General features: G+C 39.5%; 1 protein-coding gene across 2 annotated transcripts in view; it reads left to right on the forward strand.

The window, feature by feature from the left end:
- Positions 1–18,985, forward strand: part of LOC117422289 (astrotactin-2-like) — a 643,010-nt gene that overhangs the window by 401,714 nt on the left and 222,311 nt on the right. The gene's annotated exons all lie outside the window — the stretch shown is intronic.

An 18,985-nucleotide genomic window follows, 5' to 3' on the forward strand; every position in this document is an offset into this window, starting at 1 on the left:
TTCAAGGGGGCCGAATACTTTCGCAAGGCACTGTATATATATATATATAAATATATATAAAGGGGTGGAGCACCCCTTCACACACATTTAAACTTAAACTTAAAGTTAAATTATTCATTTAACTTCCCAATTTCTCATGAAAGCTATGTGAATACACCAACAAACCCTAGCAATGCAGACGTGTGAGCACTTGCCCGAATGCTAATAATACATGAGTTATCACACATGAAAAGGGTTTCCAATGGGTTGTTAAATCTCAATGAGGAGGTGTTTCTCTAATCATTTTGATGATGCCTAGTTTTGCTATGTAGCTGTGCAGCTTTAGACCGATTAAACAGAGATTAAACTCCCTCCAGTGGTTGAACTGTGAGGTACCAGGATGCAACAGTTTATATACAGCACTGTATTTAATGGTATGAATGCCTCGTTCTGAGTGCTGGAGATCACGCGAGATTAGAGGAGAGAAGGAGAGTTCAGTGTAGAGGGAGGGCGTATGTGTCACTGCTCTGCTCCTGGTTCCATTTAGTGCTGTAGCAGCGGGATGCCCAAACTCCTGTATACCACGGGAGGGGAACCAAGTTATGTAACTCTTAAGCTACAATAAAGGTAACTAAGAAGGGGATTTCCTTCAAACCCTGCGTCAGTGTGCTTGTTGCATCGCCTCAGCCGCCACATAACGATGAACTTCCCTTTGATGAACACTACCAATTAGGGTTCATCACAAGAGGAAAGAAAATGCATTTGTAAGTGAAAAACAAACTAGCATGTTTTGATGTTTTACATGAACCTAGTAAGGTATTCTGCTAGAGCTCAGAGATGTTGATTTAGCAACCAGAATTCAAGACTTAACACAGACTTATCAAAAAGTGTATGAGTAATTGCAATGAGGCACTAAGAATGACTGCAAATATTAACAAACATATTTTTTTAGAGCTAGAGTTAGAGTTAGTGAAAAGCAAAACAAACCAAGAAAATGGCATTTGTAGATATGTCATTAGTTATTCTGATTTACACATTTTCACATGTGAAGTGGTTGTCTCGGGTACGATTTGTAGATGGAATGCGATTCTTTCTGTGGTAGTCTTTCCACAAGAACAGAACTGAATGAAGTCATCTTAAGGAAACACGCAGCCCTGTGTGCTTGCTCTCTACTGTTTGGATGACTCTGTTAAAAAGGCTATTTAAAAAGCAGCCACCTGCTCAAGACCTACAGGGTATACCCCTTTAAATGTGATCCTGCCTCTGTTGAGCTCAAGGCATGCCAGCTACTCTGCAGTCATTGCAAACTAATGAATCATTAAGCCGTGTTAGAGAGGTGTTTTCTGTGTCGATAGGCAGTCACCGAATTAAGATTTAAAAAAAAAGGTCCAACACATTAGAATACAGCAGTGGTAGCTACACTGCGTGTTTGATGAGAACCTGAGTTTTAAAAATGCACATGTTTATGACAGAGTATTGGATTAAACCTTGTGAGAATGCTTTGTAGGCAGCAGCATAAACAAAGCATGTTTTACAATGCTGTAAATATGGTGCCTGTAGTAAACCCGTCATTTCTGAGAGAATGAATATAACCTTATTAAAAAGCCTAGACCCAGCCTGCACAGCAGCAGTGTTCACTCTCACAGATATCAAGCTCCCAGTGTTCAGAGTTGTGCTTAGTGCTATGGTTTCCATCTTGGCAGGGGGCACACATTGTGGTTTCTGTGAGTTGGGAAAATTCACTCACCTCTCCTGCCATTCACCTGTGGAAGACTAGGTTACAAGTCCAGCTCATGTAAAATTAAAGGAGTTTAAGTCACATGACTTAAAGAAGTAACAGTAGGTACTGGAATTTATTTTAGTGTAGACCTTATGAACTTCTTATACATGGGCCTGCATCGAGCTCAGACTCTTAATCTGGGATTTCTTTGTAAAATGCATAAAAATGTTTATTATAGCTGCTTTCATCACTGCGATAATGTTTAATATAATTGCATTCTAAGCCCTGACAGGAACCCAAACCAATATTTATATGTATGTGTTTACAAATGGGGATTAAGTTATTTAAAAAGATTTCAGTGTAATTAGTTTCCAGTTTTATAGAGCAACACAGCGATAGAAAAAGATTATGGTAACTAGCAGAGCAGCATGATTCAAATACCAACTCCAAGCCTAATTGAGTTGAAACCCTAATCCGAGCATCATTTTATCTTAAATAAGGACTTTGAGAATTCAAATATATATGCATACATTTATTAAACTGAATAAATAGAAGGGAAATGAAAGCCAAAGTACAAGCGAAACTAAACCCTGACTTTCTACCAAACTTGTCCATGACTTAATGGGTTGACCTGCCTGAGTCTTTTCCCTGGCTGCACCGAGCCCCTTTAGTAAGCGAGCAGTTTTCCAATAACCGTAACATGTCCGCCCTATTTGCAATTCTTGGTGGAATAAAAAAAAGATAATTACACATAGACAACTATCAACGAAAAAAAGATTCAATTAAATAAAGTTTAAAGTAATCTGTAGCCATGCTACAAATGTTTGGCAGTGATGGAAATAATATGCTGCTTGAATCATTAAACAGGAAAGGGCTGATGAAAGGAACAATCAAAACTAATGAGTATGTGTCAAATTAGATTTGAATTTGAAGTTTTGAATGACTGGATCCAGGATAGCAATTATAACATTAATTTATTGGTGCCTGAAGATATCGTCACAGTATTCTGTCACAACAGGAAATTGTAGAGTGACTAACCTCCTGTTGCTATAGAAGCATTATATAGGACCTATAGTTATGTTTCATTAACTGGTGTTTTTTTATATGCAGTTTATTTAATTGTTCTAATGCAAGTTAGACAAGGTCACTGGATATGTAAAAAAGAAATGTCTTTAGTAGTGCAAAAATAAATGTTAGTCCATTTAGACAGACATGATGATGTATTTTTGAGTGTTTTTTTAATAATTTTTTTTAATAGTAAACAGAATCCTGCCTACACCAATTGCTTATATTTAAAACTGGCATGCGTGAGCCGTTTTAACTGCACTTGATAAAGAGTACGCAGGACAATCACAAAGCTTTAACTCTGAGTTATTTAAAAGCTTTGGTTTGTTGAATTCAAAAAAGGTTTGATTCTCTAGCATGTTGACAATCCAACCAATATCCGTGTATCACAATCAATATCACACTGTGCTTTATACATCCCTAAATGTTTGTGAAGAGGGCACGCAGTGCACTTAGAATTCAGCATGCTCTAAAGGGTGTTGCACAAACCCTTTCTGCAGTGTTAAACAAATTTAAAATAAATACTTCTGCAAATCCACTGCTAAATACTGCAAAGCTTCCTAAAAAAAATAAAATTTTGTTAGACAGATTGTTTTCTAAGAAATATGTGTTTATTCTGCTTTCAAATGTCAGGTCTGTGAATTCATCATGCATAGAAACTTGTGAAATAAAAATGATTTGAAGCTGGCAGGTTCATTTTCTATCTGTCACTTGTGTCTTCCCTACCGTTCATTTTTTAAATACAAATTTTCACATGAACATAAATAACCTGCGTAATAACCACAGCTTTAAAAAATATTTTCCATTAATCCTGCTGCAGCACTATGAACTGGAACTGGAGGCCGGTAATGCCTCCTCTCCTTCTCGTTTTCAGCCTCTCCATGGGCTAGGCAGTGGAACTGTCTCCCTGACTATCTCTTACCAGCAATGGTAACCACTAGGGTGGGGGAAACAGCAGAACCCAGCAATGGAGCAGCAAATACGCAGGAGTGTAAATAGAAGAGAGATACTAATGCAAAATAAAAAAGCACAGCTAGAAAATAAATGTTGCCTTTAGACAGCAAACCACTGCTCCCACTAAAAATAAAGGTCCCACTGCAGGAACCCTCAGTGGGATTTAGAATCCTCTAGTAAGCACTACACTGAGTTATTATTATTGGTGTGACCCCAGTTGAACACGCGGTGGTTACTAACACACCCTCGGTATGATTTAGAATCCTCTAGTAAGCACTACACTGAGTTATTATTACTGATGTGACCCCAGTTGAACATGCGGTGGTCATGTAGTTAGTAGGACTCACAGTGCAGGGCTTTGTTTCAAAGCTGCCATTCCGTAGACCATCAGTCCTGGCTCATCAGCACGGTTGTGTGTTAGCTGCTCCCTTTAATAGTGAAACACTCCATCGGGAAAGAAAAGGAATGAAGCAAAATGTGGAAATTGCATAGGCAAGATTGGAGACATTGAGAAAGACTTATATTTGAAACATTTGTTGTGTTTCTATTAGTGTTTCTAAATTTATCACTATTAAAAAATATCCAAAGTATTTTCTTAGTAAACTCCATACTGTTCTGTATGAAAATAAATCTGCCAAAAGAGAACAAAAAGCATCTCTAATTAGATAGTCTTCAATGTCATCAACCCTTTTGACGAACAGGCTTGGTCTCATTAAAACCTAATTTGCATAGATATGTCAACATTTACGGACACCATTTGTAGTTCTGTTCTAAATTGTCACCTCTGTCTGGAATATCTGTGTCGCTGCCAGTGGTTGCATTCTTCATCAGTAATGAGAAATATTCATTATCTTGTTCAGTGTTCACTCAAATGAAATGCAAATTTCCATTTTACTCAGATAACGATGCTGCACAAACAGACCTCGATACCCAGCCGTATTAATTAGGGTTAACTTTATGCCTGCAATAATGCCCCCCACCCCCCTTGTTCTTGTTCTACCCTTCTCCTTCATCCTAAAGGCTGAGTCATACGTCAATGGTGTGGCCCCTGCCGAGGGCCATTTGTAGTCTCCTAGTCGTGTGACTACCTGGTGATCTAAGGGAAGCTGGTTGTCAGAGTTAAAGTTTTCTCATCTCTAGTCAGTTGCGTCACACTGTTGTTGCATGACTGCCTCCGGTGGTCGTAAGAGTATGAACCAGCCTTTACTGGGGAGCAGTATCTTTCCTACCTTTATCCTAGCACTCATACCAGCCAGTCTACAACAAACTAAAGGAGCAGGGCATACAAAGGGACATGTATTACAGACAGGTGCATTAGACAGTAAAGGGGTCTGTATCGCTGTAGTCACCAATCAACAATGGCACCTGCTTGCAGCCCAACAATGTGCTGAAACTTGACAGTGTAGCGACAAAATGCGGCCAACAATTGTGTGTTTCTAAAAGCATCACTGGGTCATGGTGAACATTTTCCTGGAAACACGGAACACACACACACACACTGGAGGTTAGTTTACACACCATCATGTATACATACAATTTTAATAGCTGATGTTTATAGGATTTGGACCTGTAAAGTTGAAGTAAGTAGGAGATTTATTTTTCCCCAAGCTTATGCATATGCATACCAGGTACTATCAGGACTATTGGAGATGTTATTGCAAGCTTAACAGCAATGTTTGCTCTGTTGACTTGCACATTGAGTAGGGTGTCTTTCCCAGCAATGCAGCTGCAGAGAACTTGGCAGGAATTCTAAAGCCCAAAGCCAGTGATTTCAATGCTAGAAACCCCTGGGGAATCGACAAGAGGATGATGAGCCCTAGTTTCAGATCATCAGTTTGTGTTTTAAAAACTTTACCAGTGCAGCCTTCCAGTCTTTCTGATTGGCCAGGAAGCTTAATACTGGAGTCTGAGCCTCTTCAAGCACTGGAGAAAGGGTTTGCATTTCAAGCACTGCAGAAAGGGTTTGCATTTCAAGCACTGCAGAAAGGTTTTGCATTTCAAGCACTGGAGAAAGGGTTTGCATTTCAAGCACTGCAGAAAGGGTTTGCATTTCAAGCACAAGAGAAAGGGTTTCCATTTCAAGCACTGCAGAAAGGGTTTCCATTTCAAGCACTGCAGAAAGGGTTTGCATTTCAAGCACTGCAGAAAGGGTTTGCATTTCAAGCACTGGAGAAAGGGTTTCCATTTCAAGCACAAGAGAAAGGGTTTGCATTTCAGGCACTGGAGAAAGGGTTTCCATTTCAAGCACAAGAGAAAGGGTTTGCATTTCAAGCACAAGAGAAAGGGTTTGCATTTCAAGCACTGAATAAAGGGTCTGCATTTCAAGCACTGGAGAAAGGGTTTGCATTTCAAGCACTGGAAAAAGCGTTTCCATTTCAAGCACAAGAGAAAGGGTTTGCATTGCAAGCACTGCAGCAAGGGTTTCCATTTCAAGCACTGCAGAAAGGGTTTCCATTTCAAGCACTGCAGAAAGGGTTTCCATTTCAAGCACTGCAGAAAGGGTTTGCATTTCAAGCACTGCAGAAAGGGTTTGCATTTCAAGCACTGGAGAATGGGTTTGCATTTCAAGCACTGCAGAAAGGGTTTCCATTTCAAACACTGCAGAAATGGTTTCCATTTCAAACACTGCAGAAAGGGTCTGCATTTCAAGCACTGGAGAAAGGGTTTGCATTTCAAGCACTGGAAAAAGCGTTTCCATTTCAAGCACAAGAGAAAGGGTTTGCATTGCAAGCACTGCAGCAAGGGTTTCCATTTCAAGCACTGCAGAAAGGGTTTCCATTTCAAGCACTGCAGAAAGGGTTTCCATTTCAAGCACTGCAGAAAGGGTTTCCATTTCAAGCACTGCAGAAAGGGTTTGCATTTCAAGCACTGCAGAAAGGGTTTGCATTTCAAGCACTGGAGAAAGGGTTTGCATTGCAGAAAGGGTTTCCATTTCAAGCACTGAATAAAGGGTTTGCATTTCAAGCACTGGAGAAAGGGTTTGCATTTCAAGCACTGCAGAAAGGGTTTCCATTTCAAGCACTGCAGAAATGGTTTCCATTTCAAGCACTGCAGAAAGGGTTTGCATTTCAAGCTCTGCAGAAAGGGTTTGCATTTCAAGCACTGCAGAAAGGGTTTGCATTTCAAGCACTGGAGAAAGGCTTTGCATTTCAAGCACTGGAGAAAGGGTTTGCATTTCCTCTCGACTGGGAAGGGATACTATAATGTTTGCTTTTTTAATTTGGTGGTATGAGACACCAGTTTGTGGTATAAATATAACTGTAGTGAAAAAATTACGCTGACAAATAGTTTTTGATTCAAAAACACTTTATATACAAGAAAGGTATACCTCAAATACAATCATATAAGCACGAGATTTAAACTGACTTTGGACAATTTATACCTTTGTAAGCAATTGTTGACTCCCCTTCAACCCGACTGTTTTGTCCAGTAATTGAGGTAGTCATTCTCTCATCACACACACAGCAAGCCTACCACATACTTCCACTGTGAAAAAGGGGGCGGTGCACTCTGACCTGGTCCACCATGTGCTATATTCAGCAGGGCGCGTCCATCTTGTCTTTTAATGCATTTTCCCCCCCTCTCTCATGGTCAGCCACATGTAATGTGAGAATTCTAAGCTTGGACAATACTGCATTAAAACGACTATAAAAGCACCTTCACACACAATTTAAACATTATGTAAAACTTATACTTAATAACATAATTAATACCTCATGCAGAAAGCCATTACTACATAATCATTTTGCAGTGTGTTGCTTTAAGAACAGTGCTTTATTAAATAGCTTGTGCTGCAGTTTCATCCCATTGTATACAGTAGAATGAACACAAGTCCTCTGTAATTAACCATATGGTACTGTCATTACAGCAGTCCAAAATCTAGCAAGGCTTGGATAACTTATAATATGGCTCAAACAATGACTGCAGGTGTGTAAATCACAGCAAAACAATCTCTTCGTACAAATACAAGTAGTCGAGCAGCAGTTATCCAATGGAATTCCATTTAAAGACAACGGTTCTGTTTAAATGCATCATTGTAAAGAGTTTCTAGCTAACAGAACAATTCCATAAATCCTGCGCTTCCATTTGTCATACAGGTCTCTAATGTGCAGTTTTTAAAGAAACTCTTTTTATTAACCGATTTGACATTGCACTGAGCTTCTTTCCTGTTATTAACATGCTTTGACCCACTCCTGATGTGTAGCAGGTTTTCCAGAGAGAAGGCAAAGCAAACATATTTCTTTAACCTTAGTACCAGATATCTTTATTTCAAATGAAAATACGTGTTTGTGATTCTTTCCAAAGTGCACATTTGAGACCCATGTTGAAAATGGAAGTGTGAAACAGGTACGCTCCATGGCATGTTACCTACAATCCCTTTAACCCAGTCAGAGAGATCTCTTACTGAGTCAGCTGGGCCTCGAACGATCATCTTTAACAAGCTACTGCTTTACGCTGAATGCTGCTGTTACTCTACACAGCATTATATTTGAAATGCTTGCAAAACCTGAATGTACAAAAACAAGAACTATTCTTAGCACAACAAACGACAAAATTAATGTTAATAACGCTAATTAGAAGCGTTATTTTAAAGCATTGGTTAGCTTCCCTTTATCCTGCAGCAAGCGTACCCTTTGAAACCTTGTGGGATACATAGCCCTGTGATTGTGCCAGGTTAAACAGTGGGATACAGAGCCCTGTGATTGTGCCAGGTTAAACAGTGGGATACAGAGCCCTGTGATTGTGCCAGGTTAAACAGTGGGATACAGAGCCCTGTGATTGTGCCAGGTTAAACAGTGGGATACAGAGCCCTGTGATTGTGCCAGGTTAAACAGTGGGATATAGAGCCCTGTGATTGTGCCAGGTTAAACAGTGGGATACAGAGCCCTGTGATTGTGCCAGGTTAAACAGTGGGATACAGAGCCCCTGTGATTGTGCCAGGTTATCTGGCTAAGCGATGTGAGAGTGTGCAATGCATGTTATCAGTCTACTGCTGGTGTTGCTCCCAATTGCATTGTTTTAAGTCAGCTAAGACAATTGGCCAAAGACCAGCTACTCTACAAACAGCTGATGTAATTCATTCAATACATATTTTCAACTTAACAGTGAGACATTGAGAATCTAACATCTAGACTCTGAAAACACGGACGGCATACAGACCGTGAAATCTCAGAAATATTAACATCATAACAACAGTACAGATGAATAAGTTGGTGTTCAGCTAAACCACATTTGTGGAAACCTGGTCTCAAATGTGCAGTTTTGAAAGATATTCTTACGATATCTGGTACTATACTAGGTTAAAAAAATTTCTCTTGGCAAAGGTCTTGCTTTGAGTTAGTGGTGTACTGCTTTGTCATTTCACATGGAGAATGACATTGTCCTCACTCCTTTACTACCATTAACCAACCAGCTGCTTTACCTATTGACTGACATGCTTTCAGCCAGGATCAAGATGGCTTCACATGCACCCACATGGACCTCTCAAAACTACATTTCCCATCATCCTTCTGCTCACATATGTAACAGAGATGGATTTACCAGTGAGCAGGAGGATGATGGGAAATGTAGTTCTGAGAAGTCCATGCAGGTACATGTGAAGCCATCTTGAGGCAGGGAATGCAATTTAAAAGTTTTAAAAAAGTGGTCAAAATGTAAAAAAAATAAATAAAAGAAAAGAAAACACACACCTTATGTAAACAGTTGTAGCAACACATGGGAACATGTAACACAATCAAATAAAAAGGTCCTTATGTACCCTTTAACCTAATGTAGCAGCAGATATCATTGGGAGTAAGGCATGGAAACCTTCTTTAACCTAATGTAGTAGCAGATATCATGCTTTAACCCTTTGTTTACCTGGTGAGTGAAATTGTCCCCACCCCTTCAACGGCTTCTTTCCTGTGAAGTCACTGCTGAGGTGAAATAACCTAGGAAGTGCTAGGGTAGCAGAATGTCCAGAGAGTAAAGGAATTGCAAACAGAGATGTCTTTAACCTTAGTACATGAAAATAAAAACATGGGTTTGCATTTCTTTGAAAACTGCACATTTGAGAGCCATGTAGAAAATGGGATTGTGAAACAGGTAAGGTTAATGTAATTATTTTGATGACTACAATATCTTTAAGGACTATGCGAACAACATACCTGTGGGTCACTGGTACTTTACTACCTGGTCCAGGGAGAAAGTGAACATACAAAGTTCACAGCCTTCCTCTGCCTGGTGCTTGGATCTTTAGTATGCTGTCTGACACCTGCCATGTTTACTTCAGACTTCTGTCCTGCCAGAACTGCAATACATTTAGAAACTACAGGACATATTTTCAGAGTTTACTCCAGCCTTTAACAACTACTGACAAAACTAAAAATCTATAACATCCCAGCCACATCGTATCAGTTCACTGCTAAAAATAACAACTGCAATAACCAAGAAGTCCATAGACACATAATCCAAACTGATATCAAATCCATCCTTAATACCAGTACGTGCTTCTTATGCCTTCAGTACAGCTGGTAACAGTCTGTGCTCCAGTAAGCAGCTGCTGCAGTTCGGATATTATAGCCAGTGCTGTTGTTTTTAGCCAGGTCTATTAAAAGAAACCATGGCATCAGCTGTATGATACAGAATGGTTAGTGGAACCTGCACAGCACTATATAAAATGAGTTAGACCTCATGCCTAACGTCCACCCACGTGCATCACACTGATAAATCTAACTCGCTTCAATGGGTTTTAAAAGCTATATGGACTGATTGAAAAAAAAAAGCAAAGGTCAGTTTTGTGATCAGCAGGAGTGCTGATCTAAAGAAAGGCATGGTCTTTAAGTGTGAAACCGAGTGATTGTGAGGGAAGAACAGCCTTATTTATGTAGTGTTTGCATTTCTTATCCCTTCACAGTTCTTACAGTAGTGAGTACATATTATTTCCTCATAGGGTGCATGGACTCCCTGTGCCCTCTAGTGGAGATATAAAATACAGCAACTGAACAATGGTGTGCCAAGAACAGGGACCTGCATGTTTACAACAGGAAACAGCAGAGCATCACAGTAAAGCCCAGTAAAACACCCTGATTCTTATCTTGTATGCATCTCTTTATATTGCATGTGCTGACTTGTTATTTCAAAAAATCTGATGAAACTAATTTGTACAACAGTTTAACTTTAATTAATAAACGAAGGGGGAAAAATACATCATGTAAATGAAATGAATATAGTGTGTTATATAAGCTATTCTTGTAGAAGAGAGAGAGACAGAGAGAGTGCTAGGTGAAGGACTATACCCAAACCTCCTGAACACATTTGATTTGTTCTTCAATTCTTTTTGTTTTTTGATAGATAGATATATTCCAGGTATAGTTGCGTACAGTTCTGACTTTGTATTAATGTACAGTGCTACATTAGGGGCCTCGGGCAAAGCAAGATCAATTTCAAAGAAAACCAAATAAAACCCTTCTACTAACCTGTGGCAGTGCCAGGATCTTAATGAACCCAAACAGAAGTGTCACTGTGAGGTTCTCCAGACCACCTGAGTGCTCATTTCAGTCTGCATCTCAAACCTGGTTAGTTAGGTCCTGTGAGGCAGGGCAGTGAAGACAGTTCAGTGCAATGGGGGTCTGTTAGGGTTAACCCTCTTACGCATGCTAAATTGTGTCATGTGATTAAATGGGCTAATGAATAGGGTTACCAGATTTCCAGAGTGAAAAACAGGGACATGTTTAGAGGATCAATAACCATCGAAGCATGGTAATTGGTAATGGATTAACAAGCAATCTCAGATGCTCTGATTTCTGCAGACTGATGACCTCTAGTGGTCAGCACGCTGGTACTGCAGTCTATTTTTACCCACTTCTTTTATACAAGTCCTGTGTTTGTGTATGATGTTTTACTATGCTGTAAGCTAACAGACTCTCCTTCATTTGCTTTGACACAGTAGTAAATATGGACTGGAGAGGAGGGCTATAGTAGAACATTATTGACCCGAGGGAAGACTATTGTTACCGACGTGGATATAATGCCCGAAGCTGCACCCTGGAGGTAACAATAGTCTTCCCAAGGGGCATTTCATTTTCCACTCTGGTTGAGTCTGCAGTACATATTTAATATATGAGTTAGTCAAAATAATAAGAGAGGCAAGGTTGGATATGAACTCTGACTTTATATATATTATTTTAAATATAGCTGATACAGCATAAATAAATAAATAACAGAAATAACAGGAAATGTTTTGAAGTTCATACTGTATAGTTAGCAAAGTTTTTCTCTGTCTCTGTCTGGTTTGCTGACTGCTGCATAATCCAGTTTCTATCCCGCCCGTCACATTTGTTTTTGTCGAGTTGAATTTGTTTGAATTTCAGAAAATCAGAAAACAGTGACAGTGACGTTTTAATCACAATTTTAGTGTTTGGAGCATCTTTCTTTTGTAGTATGTTTTGTAATTCGTTCTCTGTTAAATCACAGAACCGGTGTTCAGCCATTTTCTCTTGTGTGAAGAGTGTGAGGGAGAAAGGCGTTCCTTTGAAAAGGGGCGGGATTGACAGTGATGTGAACCAATCACATGACAGATGGAGACTATTGACCAGTGGTGTAAGGATATTAGGTCAATAGTTCAATCTGTCTCCTATGATGAGGTTTTAACCAATCACAGGCCAGGATTTCCAATGATTATTTGATTTTTTAATGCCGCTGGCACAGTTGAATGCATTGCTGTTAACTTGTGAATACAATAGTAAAACCGGGACGATTCAGCAATGTTACCGAAGGCCTTATCTTTGGAACCTGGTTGTTTCAGTGTCACTGTGCATTTGCACCTGTGAGAAGACCATATTTAATGCAATGTGAATGTGGCTCATGGTACACTTCATGCGTCTTTTCCTTTAATGAAATCTATTCTAAACCACTCCAGTGGTCCGTTTCTATTTATAAATTCCATTGTTGGAATATTTTGAAGCCAAACTGGCACAGAGTTACGTTGTATGCTTTGGAAAACAGTGTTTGTACTAACTTGGTGCCAGCTCAGAGATATCTCCTTTATCACGGTACACGCTCACAGTGATCCAGCAGTTTACTTGTCAGAGTTTCTGCTGTGACTCAACCAGGATTCCACTCAAATGATTTGACTGTGCTTTACTTCATTTTGCTGTGCCTTTTATTATGGCATACCAGAGTAAACCTTTCAAAAGGTATTTCTGCACATAGTGTAGCACAGTTAGAATAATAGGCTCCCTGTCATGGATTAAATCAAAATGCTGGCCGTGCCATCACTATTAAAAAGTAGAAAAGTTCAAACAAATGTCAAGTTGTTTTTTGGATGTACACACAAGCTTGGTACTGGCTAAAGCACTTTTATCCAAACGTCCTGTAATAAATTATTTTTATATCATTTAACCCTTTTGTGTGCAGTGCATCCCCCCCCAAAAAAAATACTTTTCATTGTTTCATTTTTGTACCTCCTTTGAACCCTGTTATCCAGTGTAGCTGCAGCAAGGGGCCACACGTCATACACTCTGCTTCAACCCAGGCCCTCGTAAATACATCCAACTTCTTATCCTTTGAATCAAAGCTGAAGCACTGCAAACAAACTGAGCTCAGGAAGCAGGAAACTCCGGGCCTGGAATGCCATGCTGTTCAACACACTGATGAAGCTCTCCAGGGAGTTTCATTGGTTTAGTGTAATACATGAGGACATGGCTGGAACAGACCTGGATAATGCCAGCTGACTGCATTGTAAAATGCTTCCGTGCTCTGAAAAGCTTCCTGACTCACCCGATAACTGTACAGTTGACATCTGGAAAGGTTAAACAACTTCTTAAGAGATGAGCACTGGAGTTTACAAGTGATTGCTTATGGCCAAATGAAACCCTGAAGGCTGGATAGCAGTTATGAACTGAACTGAATGATTCTCTTCTCATGGGCAATTACTTTACATCTGCAAGGGCTCCTGTCGAGTGAACTCCCTGTGATCCAAAAAAACAAACTTGTACAAGAATATATGAATAATAGAAACTACAGTATTGGTATGTGTCTGTATTGTAGAGGAAGTAATTAGGGAAACACTTGTCAGCCATTGTTTTTACCCAGCTGTCAACAAGCATGTGATATTGATTTAGGAATTACAATGAAATGTTATGCAAGGCCAGTGTATGCAACAGAGCTAAGCCGCCTAGAGTGTATATATATGTGTATGTATATCTATATATATATATATATATATATATATTGTAATGATTCCACCTCTCTCGGGTTCGTTGCCCCTTTAAAAACACTGACCCAACACACAGAAATTGATTTTTCTTGTGCGGTTGCGCTATTTTAATAAACACCAAAACAAAAATACAAAACAAACACCTAGCTTTTTATGAGCACTAACTAAACACACAGGAACTCCCTGACTAACACGGGACAGCTAAGCTGTTTCCCCGTCTTTTCAAAAACCCAGGTTTAACACAGCACTTACTTTAATTCAATGGCTACTCGGAGACAGCGCACCTCTCTGCCTCCTTCCACTCAGCAGCCTCGAGCAGACTGCCTGCTCTCCTTTTACACCCCACACCTGGGTCTAATTCCCCAATAACGCCCAGGTGCGGATGATCATTAATAAAACAATTAAACAATTAAATTTAAACAATAAACCAAAAGTGCATTCTCACATGTTTCTTTTTCAGGGAGGTTTTAACCCCCTCCCTGCTGTCTCACTCAACCTGCTTCCTTACAATATATATATATATATATATATATATATATATATATATATATATATATATATATATATATTTTTTTTAATCAGTTATAAAATTGCCTGTGTTAATCAAACACAAACAGGACTAACTTAAATGGCTGCATTGGCTAGTGGCACTTCCATGGTCATGTTAAGCTTTGTATGTAAGATGAACTAAACCACACGTACCAGGAAATAAAGTTAACATGCAAAACTGTACACAGTGTAAATAAAGGTAGAAGTAGAGTGACTGGAGGGTCGTGGGTTCAATCCCAGGTGGGGGACACTGCTGCTGTACCCTTGAGCAAGGTACTTTACCTAGATTGCTCCAGTAAAAACCCAACTGTGTAAATGGGTAATTGTATGTACAAATAATGTGATATCTTGTAACAATTGTAAGTCACCCTGGATAAGTGTGTCTGCTAATAAATAAATAAATAATAGAGTAGAAGACAAGCTTACCATGAACGTTTTCTTTTCACATTTAATAATGCACTTATTTTACAGCCATGTGTACTCAACAGGCTTTTTTTTTGTTTTGTTTTTGCATACTACTGTATAATTGAAATAAGTTGCATTCGCATTTGCCTCTGTGCTGTCAATTTCAGTTTCAACAGTTGTACTACATATGCACTACATATTTTGCATCGCCAGCATCTGACTACCTAAAGTTGAATTAAACATTGTTTTTTTTTAATTTGCTCATGATTATTGTTTTCTGTGAACAGCAGCTAATGTGTTTGTGACCTTAACGTGACCAGTGCAGTGCCATGTGGGGTATCGAGTTTTCTTAAATGAAATTGGGTAGCTGGTGATAAAAAGGGGATCGCTAGTCTTGTACATGTGAGTTTTAGAAACACACTGAAGTTATTTTTTTGGTAGAATTGTGTGTAAACGTGACTTGTGTGAAAGCTGTTCACTGGGATTTTATTTTTAAATCGGGCCGACTACAGACACACACACATAATATTACTACTGGAGAGTGCACATCTGCATAGCAAATAAGTTGCACAGTACAGTACTATAGAATGGAGCTCTAGAAACAAAACCAGGGCTGTGATACCCAGTCCAGAGACAGAGGTGGAATTCACTCAATACTGTGTTTCTGCATAAGCAGCCTGCATTATGTCAGGTGCTTGAAAACCATTTTTCAGGGTAAAATACACCACAGGCTCATTTTCTATTACACTAGAGGCAATAAATCTATCTTGTTATTTCTTCCCAGACCTAGCTCTCACTGCCTTTCCTTAGATCCCTTTCCAAAGAATTAGTTTAGCATATTGAATCAAAGCAGCCAGAGCTTTTGAGAAGGAGCCGTACATAAACAATAAGATATGTGGCAGATATCACAGACAGAACAGAAAGAAGTTACAGACAGCAAGCTATTCCTTGTATCCTGCCTTTTACCTTGCATAATGTACAGGTGGCATGATTTACAAACTGGTGGCATTAAGCCAGAACACCAGACTAGCTGCAGTGTTTCACAATAACAAAATGAATGGCTGTTGCTGCTTCTGTTGTTTTGTCATTAAAAAATAAAATATGGGTGTGTGTGTCTCTGTGTGTGTGTGTGTGTGTGTGTGTGTGTGTGTGTGTGTGTGTGTCATGCTTCAGGTAGTTTTAAATTAAAAAACATTTGAATGGGAATACCAATTTGGAAAAGCATGTTTTATGAAATTGTTCCTACCTCGTTATAAAAGCAATGTATCCCTTATGGGTTTATTTACTTTGCACAATATGTACATGCCGGCTGGTGACTTCACAGCAATGATGAACAACTGTTAGAATGTTTGTGTTGTTTATTTTTGAGGAGCGCCCCAAACACTGTAATCCAGCACTCGCTTTTTAGAATAATGTCTCTACTTTGAGCTGACTTCTTCATTGCAACATCCTTCAAACCTGACATGTGCATCAGCGTGGCACTACAGGCAGGCCACTGGCTGCTTCATGTGATGCGATGCAGTGTATTTGTACTGAAACACAGCCTGACGTGAGCGTAGCAGGGATCTCATATCCTAAGCAGACCAGCTGGGTGTCGATCATGCTGAACACCAGCCGTACTGGACTGATTGCCCGCGAGTCAGAAAGACATGCAGGAAGTTCCTTGGGTTCTTATTGGAAAGTTAAACCAGTGCTGTATGTGTGCATGAGAGATACATGTGGATTTGAAAAATGACATGCATAGAATACGCAAGGACGGCACCTGTTCTGCAGTGTGGAAAGATGAGAAATAACACATAAGGACAAGCATCTCTAAGAAGGGACAAACCTGGAATATTTACAATGAAAGATGGGTTCTTTTTAATGGAACTATAGTACCATAGGGGATATTTTTAGACATGAACTCGTCCATTGCCTCACATTTATGTTATCCATGTGTACTGAATCCTATGTAGGCCCGCTTGTGTCATTTTGCTCATTGGAAGGTACATTTCCTACTGCTTCCCTGTCTGAATGTGCATGGTGTATTTAAACAATGTCATCTTGGAGTATGCATTGATCACATCTCACTGTTGGAAATGGCAAGCTGTGCTGAAGACTGGAGTTGTTAACAGATGGCACTCACATAAAAAAACAGATGCAAAAAGTTTTTAAATGAGTAAAATTCCACAGTTCAATACAACTGGAAAAATACAAGAATACTGTTCATTTAGACATTGAGCTATTTGAGGTGGTCTATATTATAACAGTTTGTAGTAAAATGTTCCTTAAACAACAGAAGTTCCTAATAACAAGCTCATTTGTCTTTCAGAGTAATGCAGTTCAGTGTTTTCTGGTGGGTAGCCCCCTCTGCAAGCTCTACTTTATACATTATTCATTCTGAACAGAAGCACCAACTGTTTAGACCCTGAAGTGTCAAGTGCTTTAGTTTAAAAATACATCAATGTTTCCAACACAATTACAGGCATTTCTTGCATCATCATGTTGTGAAATCCATATTATTTTCAAGAAGCAGTGAATCTGTCCTTGATGTGGAGTTTTAATTAAAACCCCACTGAAATGGTGTTGCTCATATCTTTTCTCCATAGGGGAATAGGGACGTTATTTATTTATACTGCCAAAAGCATGCCTAAAGCAAGCATTACCATTATCTACAATAACCGCTAGGGGTTTAACTACAGAGTCAGTCTGTTATTTTATCCATTGCTAAAGACCTGGGAAGTCCTTAAAGAGATTTCGGATTGTTTGTCATTTCTTATCTGCTAATAATCTCTTCTCTATTGCATCTCCTGGTGCAAAGCTGATTCATGCTGTATTGTGTCAGTCCTAAGCGCTCTAATTTCTGCTGTGTAGGAATGATGAGGCTCTCAAGATTAAATGCTCATTAACCCCCACCCCCCACCCCCCCCATAGCATGTTCATTTTCTCAGCCCACCTCTTCCTGGCACGCTGTTAATAACTATGTAGTTATTTATAGTGATTACAAAATAACCCCATACAATTAACCTGCCACACACCTGTATTAGCTACATCGGTCTCAAATGTGCAGTTTTGAAAGAAAAACATTATAGCAAAATGCTAGTAAACATGTATTTATTTTTTATTTTAAAACATGATATCAGGGTCAAACCATGTCAGTGATTTGGGGAAGCAGCTGGTTGGTTAGCGACAGGAAAGAAGCCGCTGCAGGTGTGGGACAGTTCCGCCTCCAGGTGAAATGACCAAGGAAGTGCCACACTACCTGAATGCATGGCTTCTAAACAGAGATGGCTCTGACCCAAATAGCATGCTTTAAAATACATACCCATGCTTACTGTTAACACAATCCTTATTAACTACAAGTACTGTTAACACAATCCTTATTAACTACACTTACTGTTAACACAATCCTTGTTAACTACACTTACTGTTAACTCCAGTCCTTGTTAGCTACACTCATTTTAAGGGTTCAGGCTTGGTAATCTGTCCAGACCAGCTCATTGACAGTGTTATGACGGTTGTATCTGCTGTTCAATCCCCGCTTGTGCGCTGTTCTAACAGGAATAAAAAGGGTTTTAGGTAACCCTGCACCTTCCCACTGCACAGCTCCACTTCTCAAATGCGTGCTACTTCACCTGCAAGATCACTGGCAGCATGGAGTTCAAATCAAGGGCACTTTACACAAGATGCCCTTGTGCAAACTCGGTAATTAACATTCCATTTTCTAAGGAGTCTTGTCCTGTATCTTCATGGTTTCTTTTCAGGTAGTACAGAACACACATTAATGGCACAGAGAGCCCCTTACAATACAATTAGAATGGCTTTCATGGTTCTACTCCCAACAAAAGACAGTAAATGATCTGAGCTGCCTACTGCTGCAGCTAGCCTGTGTTACTGTACTTGCATCCCTGTCAGTTCTGTTAATCCATGCATTAAAGACAGTAAATGATCTGAGCTGGCTACTGCTGCAGCTAGCCTGTGTTACTGTACTTGCATCCCCGTCAGTTCTGTTAATCCATGCATTAAGACAGTAAATGATCTGAGCTGGCTACTGCTGCAGCTAGCCTGTGTTACTGTACTTGCATCCCTGTCAGTTCTGTTAATCCATGCATTAAAGACAGTAAATGATCTGAGCT

The sequence above is a fragment of the Acipenser ruthenus genome, chromosome 15, assembly GCF_902713425.1.
Source record: "Acipenser ruthenus chromosome 15, fAciRut3.2 maternal haplotype, whole genome shotgun sequence".
Lineage (NCBI taxonomy): Eukaryota > Metazoa > Chordata > Actinopteri > Acipenseriformes > Acipenseridae > Acipenser > Acipenser ruthenus.